Genomic DNA, 16,360 nt, shown 5'->3' on the forward strand with positions numbered 1-16,360 from the left:
CAGCAGGAATGGACTCAATAGAGTCAGTAGGTGAAGTTTCCCTTTGAACAACGGGATGATTTGCCGTTGGCTCATCGTCTTCTTCGTCAACCAGCACAGTGTTGGTTGGTTCATATTGCTCATCATCAGCTGTCTCCTCAGTGTCAACCTGACCACCCAGTTCTTCTTCTTCTTCAAACTGACCACCCAATTGGTCTTGTTCTTCCTCTTCTTCTAACTGTTGTTCAGTGTCAATGTCTTGACTCTGTACATAATGTGAGTTAGGAGGAATGACGACGTCAGTTGGAAGGGCATCGATAGGACTTAATTCAGAAGAGATCTTCGTCTTCTTTCTTAATGGTTGCTCATCAATATCCTCTCTTTCTTCTACCTCAGGCTCAGCTTGCCTTGGTCTTTTCTCAGCTGACCTAGGTCCATCCTGACCTTGTTGAGGTTGAGGCTTAGTTCCTCTGGATACAAATTTAAGCTTATTTGGTGCAGAGACAGCTTCTTTAGAGGTGCTTTGAACAACTTTCCTCTTTCTTTCCATCCTTCCCTTTCGAGTCACCATTACCTCAGTTTCCTGGACAGCGGCAGCTTTCCCTTTCTTGGGCACTATTGGTTGATCGTAGAATAGACCAAACAGTGCCGCTGCAGTGATTTCTGTTCCTATTGCGTGGATTTCCTCAATTAAGCTCACCCTATGATCCTTAAGGATTTTGGTGATGATGGAGCCCAGCCTAAGGGTTCCGGTACTTCTTTGAAATCCACCGATTATGAAGACAGGCATGTTTATCGGCGTATAGGTTATCATGTGCCAGATAAAGCACTGCTCGAAGTTTGTCGCTGAGTTGGTGCAATTGATCTTGGGGAAGATGAAATTGGTCAGTATGTAGTGGGCCATCTTCTGATTCTGACCCATGGAGGTACTTGAAATTTCCCCTACATGACCAGGAGGTTTGCAGAACTCAACGGCGTAGTTGGTTTTGTCTTGGTCACCAGATTTACGAAGTATTGCTCCTTCGTTTTTCAGCTTGAGTAGCGAGGCCAGGTAAACAGGGTTGATGAAGATATCCTTCCCTTTAACCTTGGTAACCATGTAGTCCCGGTCATCATCCGCGACTTTTAGGTTAGCGTAGAACTCTTTAACTAACTCTGGGTAGGTTTCTTCGCGAACAGAGAACAGCTCGGTCCAGCCGTTGTTCTTTATCCAGTCACAAAAGGGTTGCTCAGCCTCCACAAAACCCCGTGAGAACCATCTGGAATGGTCTACCTTATACCCCCTCACACTCTCGTAAACTTGAGTGTAGGTGCGTTCCACAGGCTTCTTTGCCTTATCCTTCTGTTGTTTTCCTCTTGAGGAGGCAGCTTGGTCAGCTTTGGTTTGTTTGCTCGGCGTAGTGACCTTAGAGTGGTCATGCTTGGCAGGAGATGAAGGATTTTCATCGGAGCGATTAACGGCACCGGAGACATTCTGAGAATCTTTCATCATGATTCTTAGAGAAGTTTGAGAAGTTTGGGAGATTTTAGAGAAGAGTATTTGAGTACCAGAAATTTCTAAGCATAAAGAGATAAAAGTGGGAAATCATCCACTATTTATAGAGGTGTCGAATTGATCCTAAGCATTGAGGTGTCCGTTTGACCTCGAGATACTCAATCGACAAGGATTCTGGCATTTATTACACATTCGGCGCATGTATATTCTAATTATTGCGCTTACGTCATCCTAGGTGGCTATTTAATTTGCGTGTCTTGCATTAAGTTTTGCAACGGATTTTTACTTAGTGTTAAGGATTTCAAACGTTTAAAGTTCTGAGCAGTCAGTGTTGCGCAAGGGATAATTCGTGTGTTCAATCACTCAGTGTAAGATAAACACTCAGCAAGTAAATTCACTCAGCATGTGATAGTTATTGATTTAGCATAAATCACTCAGCATGGAAATTCACTCAGCATGCATATATCACATATTATACTTGGAATTTACTGAAGAGGATTAAACATACCAATGGCTTCTCTAAGTATGTTGAATTGCTCACGAGCCAGTGGCTTTGTGAAGATATCAGCAAGATGCTCATCCGTTGGGACATAGGTCAGCTTGATCTCTTTCTTGAGTACATGATCTCTGATGAAGTGATGTCTTATGCTGACATGCTTCATCCTACTATGTTGGATTGGGTTCTTTGATAAGTCAATGGCACTCTTGTTGTCATATTTGACTTCAATTGTTTTAGTCTGAACGCCATATTCTTCAAGCTATTGCTTAATCCATAGGACTTGAGCAACACAGCTTCCAGCAGCAATGTACTCAGCTTCAGTGGTTGACAGGGCTACTGACGCCTGCTTCTTGCTGAACCAGGACACAAGACAGCTTCCAAGGAAGTGGCAACCTCTTGAGGTGCTTTTTTGTTCAAGCTTGTCTCGTCCGTAGTCAGCGTTAGTGTATCCAATGAGTGTAAAATCATGAGTATTGGGATACCACAAACCTGCATTCACTGAGCCTTGCAAATATCTAAGGATTCTTTTTACAGCTATGTAATGAGATTCCTTAGGGTTAGATTGATATCTAGCACAATAACATACTGAGAACTGAACGTCCGGCCTACTAGCAGTTAAGTAAAGTAGAGAACCAATCATACCTCGGTACAATCTGCTGTCTACTGACTTACCATTTTCGTCAGTGCAGAGGACAGTGTCAGTGCCCATAGGGGTAGATATTGACTTGCAATTCTCGAGTTCATACTTCTTCAATATCTCCTTAGCATACTTAGTTTGACTGATGAATATGCCATTTTTCCCTTGTTTGATTTGAAGCCCAAGGAAGAAGGTGAGTTCTCCTATCATTGACATTTCAAACTCAGTCTGCATCTGCTTATTAAATTCCTTGCATATTGACTCGTTAGTGGCACCAAAAATAATGTCATCAACATATATCTGAGCCAATAGGGTATCTTTATCCTTTCTCTTAATGAATAAGGTTGTATCAGATTTACCTCTGACATAATTTCTAGTCAGCATGAAACTGGTCAGCCTCTCATACCAAGCACGTGGTGCTTGCTTGAGACCATACAGAGCCTTTTTTAGCTTATAAACGTGGTTTGGGAACTTGGGATCCTCAAACCCTAGAGGCTGACTAACATAGACTTCCTCGTTTATAACTCCATTAAGGAATGCACTCTTAACATCCATTTGAAACAATTTAAAGTTCATATAACTTGCATAAGCACATAAAATTCGTATAGCCTCTAGCCTTGCCACTGGGGCGAAGGTCTCACCACAGTCAATACCTTCTTGCTGACTGTAGCCCTGAGCTACAAGTCTTGCTTTGTTCCTAACCACGTTCCCTTGTTCATCCATCTTGTTGTGAAAGACCCATCTTGTTCCTATGGTCTTCTGGCTTTTTAGTTTTGGCACTAAGTCCCATACTTCATTTCTTCGGAACTGATCAAGTTCTTCTTGCATTGCATTCATCCAGAACTCATCATACTCAGCCTCAGCGAAGTTCTTTGGTTCCTGAATTGAGATGAATGCTAAGTTGCTGAGGTATCTCCTGAGTTGATTTCTTATCATTAGGGTGTTTTCAGCAGCATCAAGAATGGCACTTTCTGAGTGTCCTCTTGGTATTCTGATCTCTTTTGGAAGATTGATGTCTTGAGCTGGTTGTGTTTCAACAATCTCTGTAGGTGTAGATTGGTCAGTGAAAACAATTTGAGTTTCGCTTTTACCTTTGGTCAGCCCTTGAGGTAGTGACTCAGCGGCTATTTCTTGGTCAGCGGGTGCTGAGTATGGATCATCCTCAGTCAGCTGATTATCTTTTCCTGCAGGGTTAGTTTCATCGAACTCAACATGTACTGACTCTTCTAAGACCTGAGTTCGTTTATTGAAAACTTTGTATTCTTTACTGTTTGTTGAGTAGCCTAAAAAGATAGCTTCATCCACTTTTGAGTCAAACTTAGCTAGGCTGTCTTTGGTATTTAAAATAAAACATTTACAACCAAAGGCACGAAAGTATCCAATGTTGGGCTTTCGTCCTTTCCAAAGTTCGTAGGGGGTCTTCTTTAATATGGGTCTAACTAGAGCCCTATTAAGAATGTAGCACGCTGTGTTGACAGCTTCTCCCCAAAAGTACTTTGGAAGCCTATGCTCACTCAGCATTGTTCTGGCTATTTCAACCAAGGTTCTGTTTTTCCTTTCAACAACCCCATTTTGTTGAGGCGTTCTAGGAGCAGAAAAATTATGGTCAATGTCGTTGGCTTCACAGAATTCAACAAACTGTTGGTTCTTGAACTCTCCACCATTATCACTTCGGATGTGAGCTAACTTAAGGTCTTTATCATTTTCAAGTTTTCTTACTAAAGTTGAAAACGTCTCAAAGGTTTCATCCTTGCTACTCAGCAAGATGATCCAAGTGTACCGAGAAAAGTCATCTATAATGACCAAAGAAAATCTTCTACCACCCAAGCTCAGTGGCTGGACTGGACCGAAGAGATCCAAGTGTAGTAACTCTAATGGACGCTTAGTTGAGACAATGTTTTTACTATGAAAAGATTGTTTGGTTTGTTTTCCAGCTTGACAAGTGTGGCATAGTTGATCTTTTTCAAACTTAAGTTCTGGAAGTCCCTCAACTAATTGCTTTCTTGCTAATTTGGCCAGAAGCTCCATGCTTACATGACCAAGTCTCCTGTGCCATAGCCAGGAATTTTCTTCCTTTGACACTAAGCATACAGTTTTTGAAAACTTCTTTTCTAAGTTCAGCATAAAGACATTATCAATACGAGGGGCAGTTAAAATCAACTCATTTGTTTTACCCTCGAATATTTTACATCCAGTGTCATCAAATATAACTTTTCTCCCATTGTCACATAGCTGAGCTACGCTGAGTAAGTTATACTTGAGTCCGCTAACTAAGGAGACTGACTCAATAGTAGGATTACCACCAACGGTTCCTGACCCTACTATCTTACCCTTTTTGTTGTCTCCAAAACTTACACTTCCACCTCGTTTACGCACAAATATGATGAACTGAGTTTCATCACCAGTCATATGCCTCGAGCATGCGCTGTCAATGTACCACATCTTTGATTTCTTAGCACACCTCAGGCTTACCTGCAATATAACTAGTTACTTTTAGGTACCCAATTCTTTTTGGGTCCTTGTTTGTTAGGCTCAGCAGGTAAAGCATCATATTTCATTTTATGACGACACACTTGGACAGTGTGTCCATTTTTCCCACAGAAGTCACAGCTGACCTTCCGTTTAGGATATCTCACTGACTGGTCAGCACTCCAGTGCTGAGCGTGCCAGCACACCTTTGTGGTGTGTCCTTTCTTCCCACAGAAGTCACACTGGACATTCCGCTGAGGATTCCATCTCTGCTGACTAGTACTTCGGTACTGAGTGTTCAGAGGAATATTTCTTTTATTCGGAACCTTGAGTTGGTTCTGAATAGATGTGACATCCTTTTTCAGTTTCTTAGAATCTGATTGGACCTCGAAGACAAACTTTTGCATAATTTCTACGTTACTATGTAAGGTTGAGTTGTCTTGGAGAAGATATCGAAGGTCACTCAGTTTGACCTCTTCAATCTCGTCACATCGCCTGCTGAGTGCTCTAACCTTCTTGTTACACTTTTTGACAAGTGTCTAGAGGTCACTCAGGGCATTTATCATTTCATTTTTGAGCAAGGGTAGTGATATTACCTCAGTTGAGTGTGCCTCATCGTCAGATGCAACGGAGGGGTCAGCATGCTCAGAAATACATGGCTCAGCAAGCTCATCTGCCATGAAGCAGATCTTTGCTGACTCAGTGGCATCGTCTCCTGATGATGATGACTCGTCACTATCACTCCAGGTTGCCACCATTGCCTTTTTGTTGTTCTTTTTTTCCTTCCTTAAGGTAGGACAGCTTGATTTGATATGGCCAGTTTGATGACATTCAAAGCATGTGATTGGCCTGTCCTTCTTGTACTTGCTGTCACTGGACTCAGCTTTGTACTTATCAAACTTCTTGTAAGGCTTCTTGGAATATTTATCATTCTTTCTGAACAGCCTCTTCATCTTTCTAGTGAACATTGCCATCTCTTCATCGTCTGTTGAGCTCCCATCAGTGGAGTCAGCTTTCATGACAAGAGACTTTTGCTTCTTGTCTTCAGACTTCTCCTTCACCTCAAAGTTCTTCATCGAGATCTCATGGGTCAGCAGCGATCCAATGAGTTCATCATACTTGTAGGTGGTTAAGTCTTGAGCTTCTTCAAGAGAAGTTTTCTTGGCATGCCAGCTTTTAGGAAGACTCCTCAGTATCTTCTTGACTTGCTCTTCCTCAGTAAAGATCTTGCCAAGTCTCTTGAGCTCGTTGATAATGTTTGTGAACCTTGCGTTCATCTCAGAGATTCCTTCATCATCGTTCATTTCAAACAGCTCGTACAACCTCATGTGCTGGTTCACCTTGGACTCCTTAACCTTGTTGGTTCCTTCGTAGGTGACCTCCAGTTTCTTCCAGATCTCCTGTGCTGACTCACAACCTGAAATTTTGTTGTACTCTGCAGCATCTAACGCACAGTGAAGCATGTTTATAGCCGAAGCATGATTTTGTAGCTTCTTGAGATCATCCTCTGTCCATTTAGTCTCAGCTTTAACAACCGTTTGGCCGTCAATAGTTTCAACAGGAACAAATGGGCCTTGGACTATAGAAAGCCATGCACTCATATTTGTTGCCTGAATGAAATTTTTCATTCTGTTCTTCCAAAAGGTATAGTTAGACCCAAAGAACAGAGGAGGCCGAGTAATGGACAGTCCCTCAGGTAAAATCTGAGTTGTCTGATTTGCTGGGAGGAAACGAGTGCTGTTCTCAGCCATTGTGGGGATCAGCTCAAGATAGTTATATCTTGCTCAGTGAGATGTTAGGCTCTGATACCACTTGTTGGTCCCTTATAACGTGACAAGTTTAGTTCCAAGGGGGGGATAGGAACTATTTAAAATTTTGTCCGTTTAGGCTCACTTCTTTTCTTAAGAAAAGGTTTACACAGCGGCGCTAAGTAATTTTAAGACACAAGCTTAGTCAACTTGTGACTAAGTCTGTTTCTTTCCTTGAGTCAGGAGATAGCACTTAGAGTCCATTCCTGAACTCAGCTTCTTAGTGCACTCAACTCAACATGAGTTCGTTACTTAGTCAGTTTTATAGCAAGCAATATATAAAGGAGTTTAAGGGTTAGAAATATGTTACTCAGCAGACATATCCTGGTTTGGCCTCTCGGCCTACGTCCAGTCCCCGGAACTCGTCCGAGCTTTTTGAATTCTCTACTGAGCTCTTTAAAGGTAGAGCACGAAACCTTTTACAATAGAAGCTGAGTATACAAGAGTACCTTCCTCTATACCTCTACTCACTCCTATATCTACCGCTGAGTACTATAACCGAGTACTCAGCCTCTCCTTTCTATTCTTCTAGAAATGATAAAGTGTTTGTCCTAAACAACAATTGCTAAGACACTTTAGATGATTGAAAATCACTCTAGACTTTTACACAATAATTGGAAATTGGTGTAAGATTTTTGCTTTGCTTTTCTCACAGAACTTCAAGTATGAATTTGGACAGCGTTTCGGCTAATTGAAGATCTGCATCGAATGAAGCAAATGAGAGGCCTATTTATAGTGACACTTAAGGCACCGGTAATTTTGAATTTCGAAATAACCGTTGGAGGGAAACGGCTTCCTGTCGTTGTCACTCAGTACTCGCTCAGTGTCATTGGCCAATGAGATTCTTGCATCTTCTATCCATGGCAGTGCTCGGCAGCTTTTCATCTAGCAAACAGAGTGTTTCGACATATTTGGCAAAGTCTTCCAGACAGCTTCCTGCGCCTTCTGAACTTTACCCAAAGTAGAAATACTTTGTCTACAAGTTGGTTCTTGTCTGCCGCTGTCTTGTACTACTTGTCGACACACTCAGCAGCTTCCTCTTGAATCAATTGAGAGAAGGCTTCTCGATCCTTCTTCATGCTGAGCTTGTGCTTTGTACAAAACGACCGCGTTTTGTATCTTGGGCCGTGATGTCTTGATATGTTGACTTGGGCTTGACTTCCACTTATGGGCTTTATATCTTAATGTCTTATATACCAATAAACTCAACATTGAACAAACACATTAGTATGAATAAATCAAAGCATTTAAATTTAGTGTGTTAGAATATTTTTTATCAATTACATAAATAATTTTGTCAAATCAAAATCATGTGGAAAGGTGTTTCAACAAACTCCCCCATTTTGATTTTGGCAAAAATATTCAGTTGAAGAACTCAGTGTTGAGCTCCCCCATGATAGTTGACCTTATATTACTCAGAATACTCCCTCGTAAGGGTTGAGCCACTGACTTAGTTTTACTTTAAACATTTCAAGGTTTAATCAAGTAAGTCTAAGGTCAGTTTTTTAGAAATAGGTCAGCTTGTAAATCATATTCTTTTTAACTCAGTTTATGCGGAAGATTTAGATATCAGAGAGCGCTGAGTATTTCTTTGTTCAATGTGTTTTAAGAAGACATGTAGAAGAGGTCAACTTATAGATCAACAAAGCATACAATCATAAAGCAATGTAGACAAGTAGCACAGTTGATTTAATGAAGATGCGTTAACTATTCAGCACAAAACATAAGTAAGCATCACATAAGATTGGTCAGTGTTGAAAAGATAGATGCATGCATAGTTTTGTATTCAGGTCAGCACAAAAAAAAATGCATAAGGGAAAGACTACAAGTTTTAACAAAATTGAATCTAGCCAATCCTAGTCAAGCTATTTCTTCTTGTAGTTGAGTTGGGCTTCAAGCTCTTTAGCTTTACCCTTTCCCTTGAATTTTTGCTGACTACCTGAAGCTTCCTCTGATTGCTGAGTTCTTTGAGCTTGTTCTTTCTCCCCCATTTTGCCACCATCGGTAGGAGGAGGAATGAAGGTGTCTTCAATGGCAGCTAGAGTTAGGCGTTTAGAGAATGCCTTGAGCTTTCGTGTGCTTTCATTTATGCCGTCAAAAATTGGAACACCATCATCCAGAATAGAACGTGGAATCCTTATAGCTGAGGCACTCAACATACTCAGAATATATGCTTGAGACTTTCCAACCCAGTGTATACTGTCAGTAAGCATGGCAAATGCTTGATGAAACATTTTTAACAAGGATGTGTCAAAGTACTGACGTTGAGCATTTGTATGGCGCACGTGGTTGAAAGTGACTCGACAGTACTTCAGGATTTCGTTTGTTTTAAGCTGGCCAGTTTCCATCTCTTCCTTGCTTAAGTTTAGCAGACGTACATCCTCACTAATTTGCTCAATGGAGCATTGGGAGGAGGAAGAGAGTTGGTGATTTGTTTTCTCTTGCTCAGTGTGAAGCTGGTTGAAGAGTTGATGAACTTCGGCAGAAGTTGCATACATTGTGTTTGCAGCTGACAGTTGATGAATTTGACCCTGTAGGGAGTTCATATGATTGACCATTGTCAGCTGGAGTTCTGCCAGCTTGGTTATGGATTCCTGCCTGGGCTGTTGAGACTGTAATGAAGTCATGACACTCAGAAAAGGCACAAATGGTTTTAAGCTATTGAACTTAAACACTAACGCCATTTTCTTTTCCAAGAATGTGAAACGTTTTTAGTAACATTTTCCCTTTTCAGAGACAGACAATGGGGTGGATGCATCATTCTGCAATGAAAATGAGCTAGAACTCTTGCACAGGACAATACCAGAAGATGAGGAAGACACGGAACTCACACATACGCATCCAGCAGAAATATCTCCAGCAAATACAGACGAAGATGATTCAATAGACAGTTGAAACACATTTCCACATGATTTTGATTTGACAAAATTATTCCCATGATTAAAACAATTAAATTTAAGTGCTTTGATTTAATTGTACTAATGAGTTTGTTCAATGTTGAGTTAATTAACTAACGAGAACAGGAACTGAAAGTCCATAAAAGAAAGACAGAACGAAGTCAGCATAAGCAAGTCACATAGCAGAAGCTGAGTAAGAATGCACCTCAGCTTTAAGAAAAGAAATGTCTTCTTCAGGAAAGCTTGAAGGTGAAGCCGCTGAGTCAAGCTGAGTAATAATCAAGTCAGCGTCAATGATCCGTCAACTTGGAAGACAAGGTCTGACACAAATCAAAAGTCTTGGAAATCCGTATTAAGGACCTTTTCGAGACGCATGGACCATTTGACTTTTGGCAAGAAGACAAACTGGCACAAGAAGACAAACCTGGCGTAAAAAGATGAAACTGGCAAACCTGGCGTCTGGTAAAAACAGAAGACAGGATTGGCCTGCAGCTCTGGAAGTTGACCACGTGATGACGAAGAAAACTGTTATCTTCACAACGGCTATGTCGGGATTCAAATCATTGAATCCCAAAAGATTGCTATAAATAGGCCAAATCATCACTTGGATCAAAAAAGACACATACAAGACATATACATACAGACAAGCAAAATCTCCCTTGAGTGATAATCCAAAATAGAAGCTGTCTGAAAAGAAAAAGCAAGCTCTTACACCAAACTCCAATCATTTTGTAAAAGTCTAGAGTGATTTTATTCATCTAAAGTGTTCTTCATTTAGTGAGAACAATTTCTTGTATCATCTATAAAAGGTTAGAAGAGTGAAGCTGAGTACTCGGTTATAGTACTCAGTGGTAGAGAAAATCTGAATATTCGGTTATAGTGTTCAGTGGTAGATATGATTGAGTAGACGAATAGAGGATGGTACTCTTGCATACTCAGTTGCTATTGTAAACGGTTTGTGCTTTACCTTTAAAGAGCTCAGTAGAGGATTGAAAAAGCTCGGAAGGATTCCGGGGACTGGATCGGTGAGGCCGAACTAGGATAAGTCTGCTGAGTAATCTCTAACCCTTTCTTTTGATATATATATATGTCTATGTGTAGCTTGTTTAAAATTGCTCAATAAATAATCTGTAAAAGCCGACGCTGAGTAACCAGAGTGCTGAGTTGGAAACTAACTTAAAGTGTTATTTCTCAACTCAATATTAAAACAACTCTAGTCAGTATCTGATTAAAGCTGTCTCACATCTCACTCAGTCTTGCTGACCTAAAGCCGAGTTAAACTATCAAACATTCGATTAAGTCAGCATTATTAAGCGAAAAAGTTACATTAGTTCCTAAACCCCCCCCCCCCCCCTTGGAACTAATCATATTACGTTACACGGGACCAATATAGACAACGACACAGATATCATCGCAATAGACACAAATCAAGTGCAGGAGAACTAGAGACCAACTACAGCAAGAAGAATGCCTACATACCTTCGGGACTACCATGTAGCCCTACTGCAGGGGCACTCCTTGCCGAAATTTGCAAATTCGCCACATTCTCTAGACAGGCACCTTTCCTACAGCAAGTTATCCCCAAAGAAGACAGTCTTCGCCCTCAACATCGCCTGCCATACTCAACCTGGTTCATACAAACAAGCCAGATTAGACACCAACTGGATACAAGCCATGAATGAGGTGTTGGCGGCACTAGAATCAAACCAAACTTGGGAGATAGTGACCTCACCTGAGGGCAAGAAACCCATTGGTTGCCGGTGGGTATACAAGATTAAACACAAGGTAGACGGAAACATATCACGGTTCAAGGCGAGGCTCGTGGCGAAAGGGTACACTCAGTAGGAGGGAGTGGACTTCCTTGCCACCTTCGCACCTGTAGCAAAGTTTACCACAATTAGAATGTTGCTCACAATAGTGGTTGCAAAGCAATGGAGCATACAACAATTACATATAGACAATGTCTACCTTCATGGAGAGCTGCATGAAGACGTCTACATGACATTGCCGCCTGGTATGGACAGAACTTCCCCACATGAGGTATGCAAGCTGAATAAATCATTGTATGGGCTTCGTCAGGCAGGCCGGCAATGGAACACCAAGCTCACTACAACCATTGTGTCTAGGGGTTTCATCCAATCAAGCGCAGATCCTTCCTTATTCATCAAGAAGGTCAAATAGTGCATTATAGTACTACTCGTCTATGTCGATGATGTCATCATTGCAGGCAATCATAAAGAAGAGATCACTGGAACCAAAAAGCATCTCCATTGCCCCTTCAGCATTAAAGACCTCGGCAATCTTCACTACTTCTTGGGTTTTGAATTTGTCTGCAGCTCCAAGGGGCTCCACATGTCACAAAGCAAGTACACATTAGAACTACTTCAAGACATGAACCTCGTAGACTGTAAGCCATCATCTTCCCTTGCCCTACCAGACCACAAACCTAGCACACAAACTACCCCATTGACAGATATCACCGCATACAGAAAAATACTAGGGAAACTACTCTATTTAACCCATACCATACCATACCTTTCCTACATCGTTAATCAACTCTCACAGCATTTAAATCAACCAAACACAGACGACCAGCAGAGGGTTCATAGAATCTTACACTACCTAAAAGGTTCGATTGGTCTTGGGCTATGGTTTCCATCCACCAACGATCTCCAATTACAAGCCTTCAGCGATTCGGACTGGGGAACTTGCACAGAGACTCGGAAATCCATCACCGGATACGTTGTGTTCCTAGGCTCCGCCATTGTCTCTTGGAGGTCGAAGAAACAGAATACGGTCTCCCGCTCTTCCTCCAAAGCCAAGTACAGGGCCATGGCTTCCACCTCTTGCGAGCTTCGCTGGCTCAAGTTTTTAGCCACCGATCTAAACGCATCCCCCACGAACGGCGGCACTCTTGTTCTGTGACAACATCTCTGCCATGCATATTGCTCAAAACCCCGTATTTCACGAACGGACGAAACACATCCATATCGACTATCACGTGGTTCGCGAACGGGTTCAATCCGGTCTCCTCTGCCTGATGCCAATCTCCTCTGCCTTGTAGCTAGCTAATCTCTTTACCAAGGCACAACACTCCCCTCACCTCCATTTTCCGGTTAGCAAACTAGGTTTGATCAATGTTTATCAAGCCTAGTTTTAGGACGGGTAATGAAACTATCACACAAATAAGAAAAAATGCATGGAAGAAGGAAGAAGAAAAGGTTCTTCTGAAAAGAAAGAAGAAGAAGAAAGAAAGTCCCTTGGATGAAGAACAAGTAAAGCAAACGAAAGCCAACAAAAGCCTTCTTAACTTGAACGAATTAGACCTTTGGGTTACCAAGGCTAATTCGGTCATTTCTCACTTACAGGGGCATTTTTGTCCAACTACCCTTTAGCACATTCCAGAAGCTTGGCAGCAGCAGCCTTATGGTGCACCACACTCTACACAATCACAGCCACTCTCAATCACAACCATTCATCATAAACCCTAAAATCAAAGCACCATATTGCACCAAGTGTCCTAGTCCTTTTTGTCATTTTTATTCCTTAATGTAGTGGTATTGTTTGGAGAGCAAACCTATGTAGAAATATAAATATCACTACAAAAAAAAAGGTCTATTACGACACTTGTTTAACGACGCTTTCTGACATGTGTCTCCATATTTTAGAATTTAGCCACGCTTTTATTTTTGTGTTGGTTTCTATTATCACTTAACGACACTTTTTATTATACGTTGACATTCTTAAAAAAATAACCACGCTTTTAAAAAAAACATCGGCATTTATTAAAATTTAAAGACGGTTTAGAATTTGCATTGTAAAAAAATGTCTCGGTATTTTTTTTTTATTTGAATATAATTTTATTTTTTTTATCCCGTATTTAATATTCAACTACACTTTTTAATTTGTGTCGCCGTGTATATTCATCTAATGATATTTTTAATTCTTATAATGGACTTTTTAATAATTTAAAAACACATTTGGAAAAAAAAATATAGGTATTCTTTTAAATTAAAGGCGGATTAAATTTTGTGTCATTGGCAACTTTTTAAAAATTTAATTATATATTTGGAAATAAAAAATATCAATATTTTTTGTTCAACAAAAAAATATCAATATTTTATTAAAGTTTTTTCTTTTTTTTTTTTTTGAGAAAAAATATTTTATTAAAGTAAAAGACGGTTAATAAAAACATTAATTTGAATGTTTCAAAAAAAATTAAATACACAAAGTTTGCACTACAGTAAACTAAAAAAATAATTGATTCAAAAAAATTAAAAATAATGAAAAAGAAAAATGAGGCGTGATTTTCAGTTCCAGTTTTAAACGATTCTCTTTCTTAGGTTTTGCACGTTCTATCCTTTCTCTTCCCTTCTAACTTTGTTCTCTTGGCTTTGTTTTCTTTTTGTCCATATCCTGCGCTTTTCTCCTTTCTCTGGCCACCCCGCACCGTTCATTCCATTCTCCTATTCCATTTTTTTTTTGTTTTATTATTATTAATATTTTCTGTTTAACTAATATGGGCAGTCTATGCGATTGCAGCGGCCGGCGACGACTTACGAAGATTAAGCAGGCAGTGATGAGGCGAGAGGCGAGAGGCGACGAGGATTGAATGTGTTGTGGGTCTGTACAATTTTTAGGTATTATTTTATAATTAGTTTGTTCAATTTTTATATAAAAGAAGACTCTGGCATAGTTATTCTCTGCTTGTAGATTGATTTTCTTCATTGTATTACGTAAACTTAGGATTCTGAATTAAATTTATTTGAAAGTTATTTATTTATAATTACAGCATTTTTATTGATCCCTTTTATGTATCTGTTCGTCGATTGGTCGCTGAAGAGGCGCATTCCCGTGGATCTGATGAGTTTGGTTACTTCATTCTCTGTCTTCCTGAATTCAAGTTCCGGTACAATTTCTCACTACTCATCTTACCTCTTATTCATTTTCTTTTAATTTTGTAAATTGGCGATCATGATGAATTTTGGCTGTGAAATTAAGCAACAATTGGTTTCACCTATTTTTCTCTTTCCGGGGTGAGGGTACATTTCTTATTGTATATATGTTTTGTGTTGGCGGCAAGTTTTAGGATTTCACATTTGATATGAGAGTCACATGACTTTTAACTAGTTATGATTGTGAAGTTGAGCAGGCAATTGAAATTATTCTTAAGCTTAAACTAAGGATTCTATAGAAAATCTGTTAGGAAAAACAGAACCGACCGGGAAGATTATGGATATATTGATTAGTTCTGAGATAAATTGAATTTGCGCTAACTTATTAAAAAAATTTATAACATTTTTTTTACCATTTTTTATGCCTTAATTATATGTGGTATTTAGATAATAATTTATTTATCCAATGCTAGATGGATCTTCTTCAAATTGAGTTGGTACATTCTTCCTTTGTTATCCGATGAATTTTTCATTATCTGAATGTTGCTAAATATTATAAATCATTGTTTGGTTGCAAAAACCATCTAGTAGAAATACACATCTTTAATATTTGTCATAACTTGTGATAAGTGCATATTTGACCATTGATCTGTTGGTTATCTTTGGTTTTTTTTTTTTTTGTACGAAGACATGATTCCCTTGTTTACTTTGGGGAGCAGTACATACTCTCGTCAACCAAATTTAGAAGCATCGGATGTTATTTCTCTTAGGCGTTCACTTTACTCTGAGTAATTAAATTAATAGAAGTTTAGAGTAGGGCTTTTTGTTATCCATTTTTACTGAGTCTTATGGTTGGTTCACCAATGCTTCTCTTTCTTGTTCAAACCAGTCGATGGTTAGCATATGATCAATTGTAAGAAGGTCAGTAAGAAGCTATCTCTTAATTTGGTACCAGTTAGTGCAATTGAACTTTGTCTCCTATTTAAGTATTACATTGTTATTTTTATCAGCCTTCGAACATGAAAGGTGAAACTAATAAATCTGATGTGAACAAGAAGGATATAGTGGATACGGTGCGAGGCGGCATGAAACTTTCAAAGTTGTCCAACTTTTGGCTTTATTTATTGTGCTTGTCAAACTTCCAACCAAATCTTCATCGTTTAATCTTTTTTTTTCATTTGAATAAGTTTGTTATAGTTGAAGTGTAAATGTAAAATTTCTTCTATGTAATACAGTGCTAAAGTGGTACTTGTAACATTTGGGCTTATTTTTTATTTAATTTAAACCTGAATGATTATTTATAAATATATTTTTTAAGTGTAATTATTTTTATTTTATTCATTTATTTATCATGGATTCCATAAATTATAAGAATAATAAATGTAGTAAAATGTAGACGTTTTTATAATTAAATGTCATAAATTTTGAGACGTTTTTCAATAAATGTGTTGTTCACTTTGCGACATTTTGTTAAAGCGTAGTGGACATTTTGAAAATTAAAAATAAATATTACGGAAAAAGTTACGATAAAAAAAATTATAAGTGTTGGTAGCATGACGACGTTTGTATGCAATATGTCGCCGAGTTGAATTTACCCACACAAGGTTTTATATGTCGTTAAAATTAACGACACGCGATTTAACGGCGCATATGACGACGCTTTGAAAAGCGTGGGTAGATG

At 39.3% G+C, this 16,360-nt stretch overlaps 1 long non-coding RNA gene across 1 annotated transcript; it reads left to right on the top strand.

Moving 5' to 3' along the window:
- Positions 1-14,033: 14,033 nt before the first annotated feature.
- LOC136219016 (uncharacterized) lies at positions 14,034-15,963 on the top strand. The gene is made up of 3 exons (XR_010684020.1): positions 14,034-14,127; positions 14,327-14,424; positions 14,627-15,963. It is a non-coding gene; the product is annotated as an uncharacterized lncRNA (long non-coding RNA).
- The last annotated feature ends 397 nt before the right edge of the window (positions 15,964-16,360 follow it).

Source organism: Euphorbia lathyris, chromosome 2, assembly GCF_963576675.1.
Source record: "Euphorbia lathyris chromosome 2, ddEupLath1.1, whole genome shotgun sequence".
Taxonomy (NCBI): domain Eukaryota; kingdom Viridiplantae; phylum Streptophyta; class Magnoliopsida; order Malpighiales; family Euphorbiaceae; genus Euphorbia; species Euphorbia lathyris.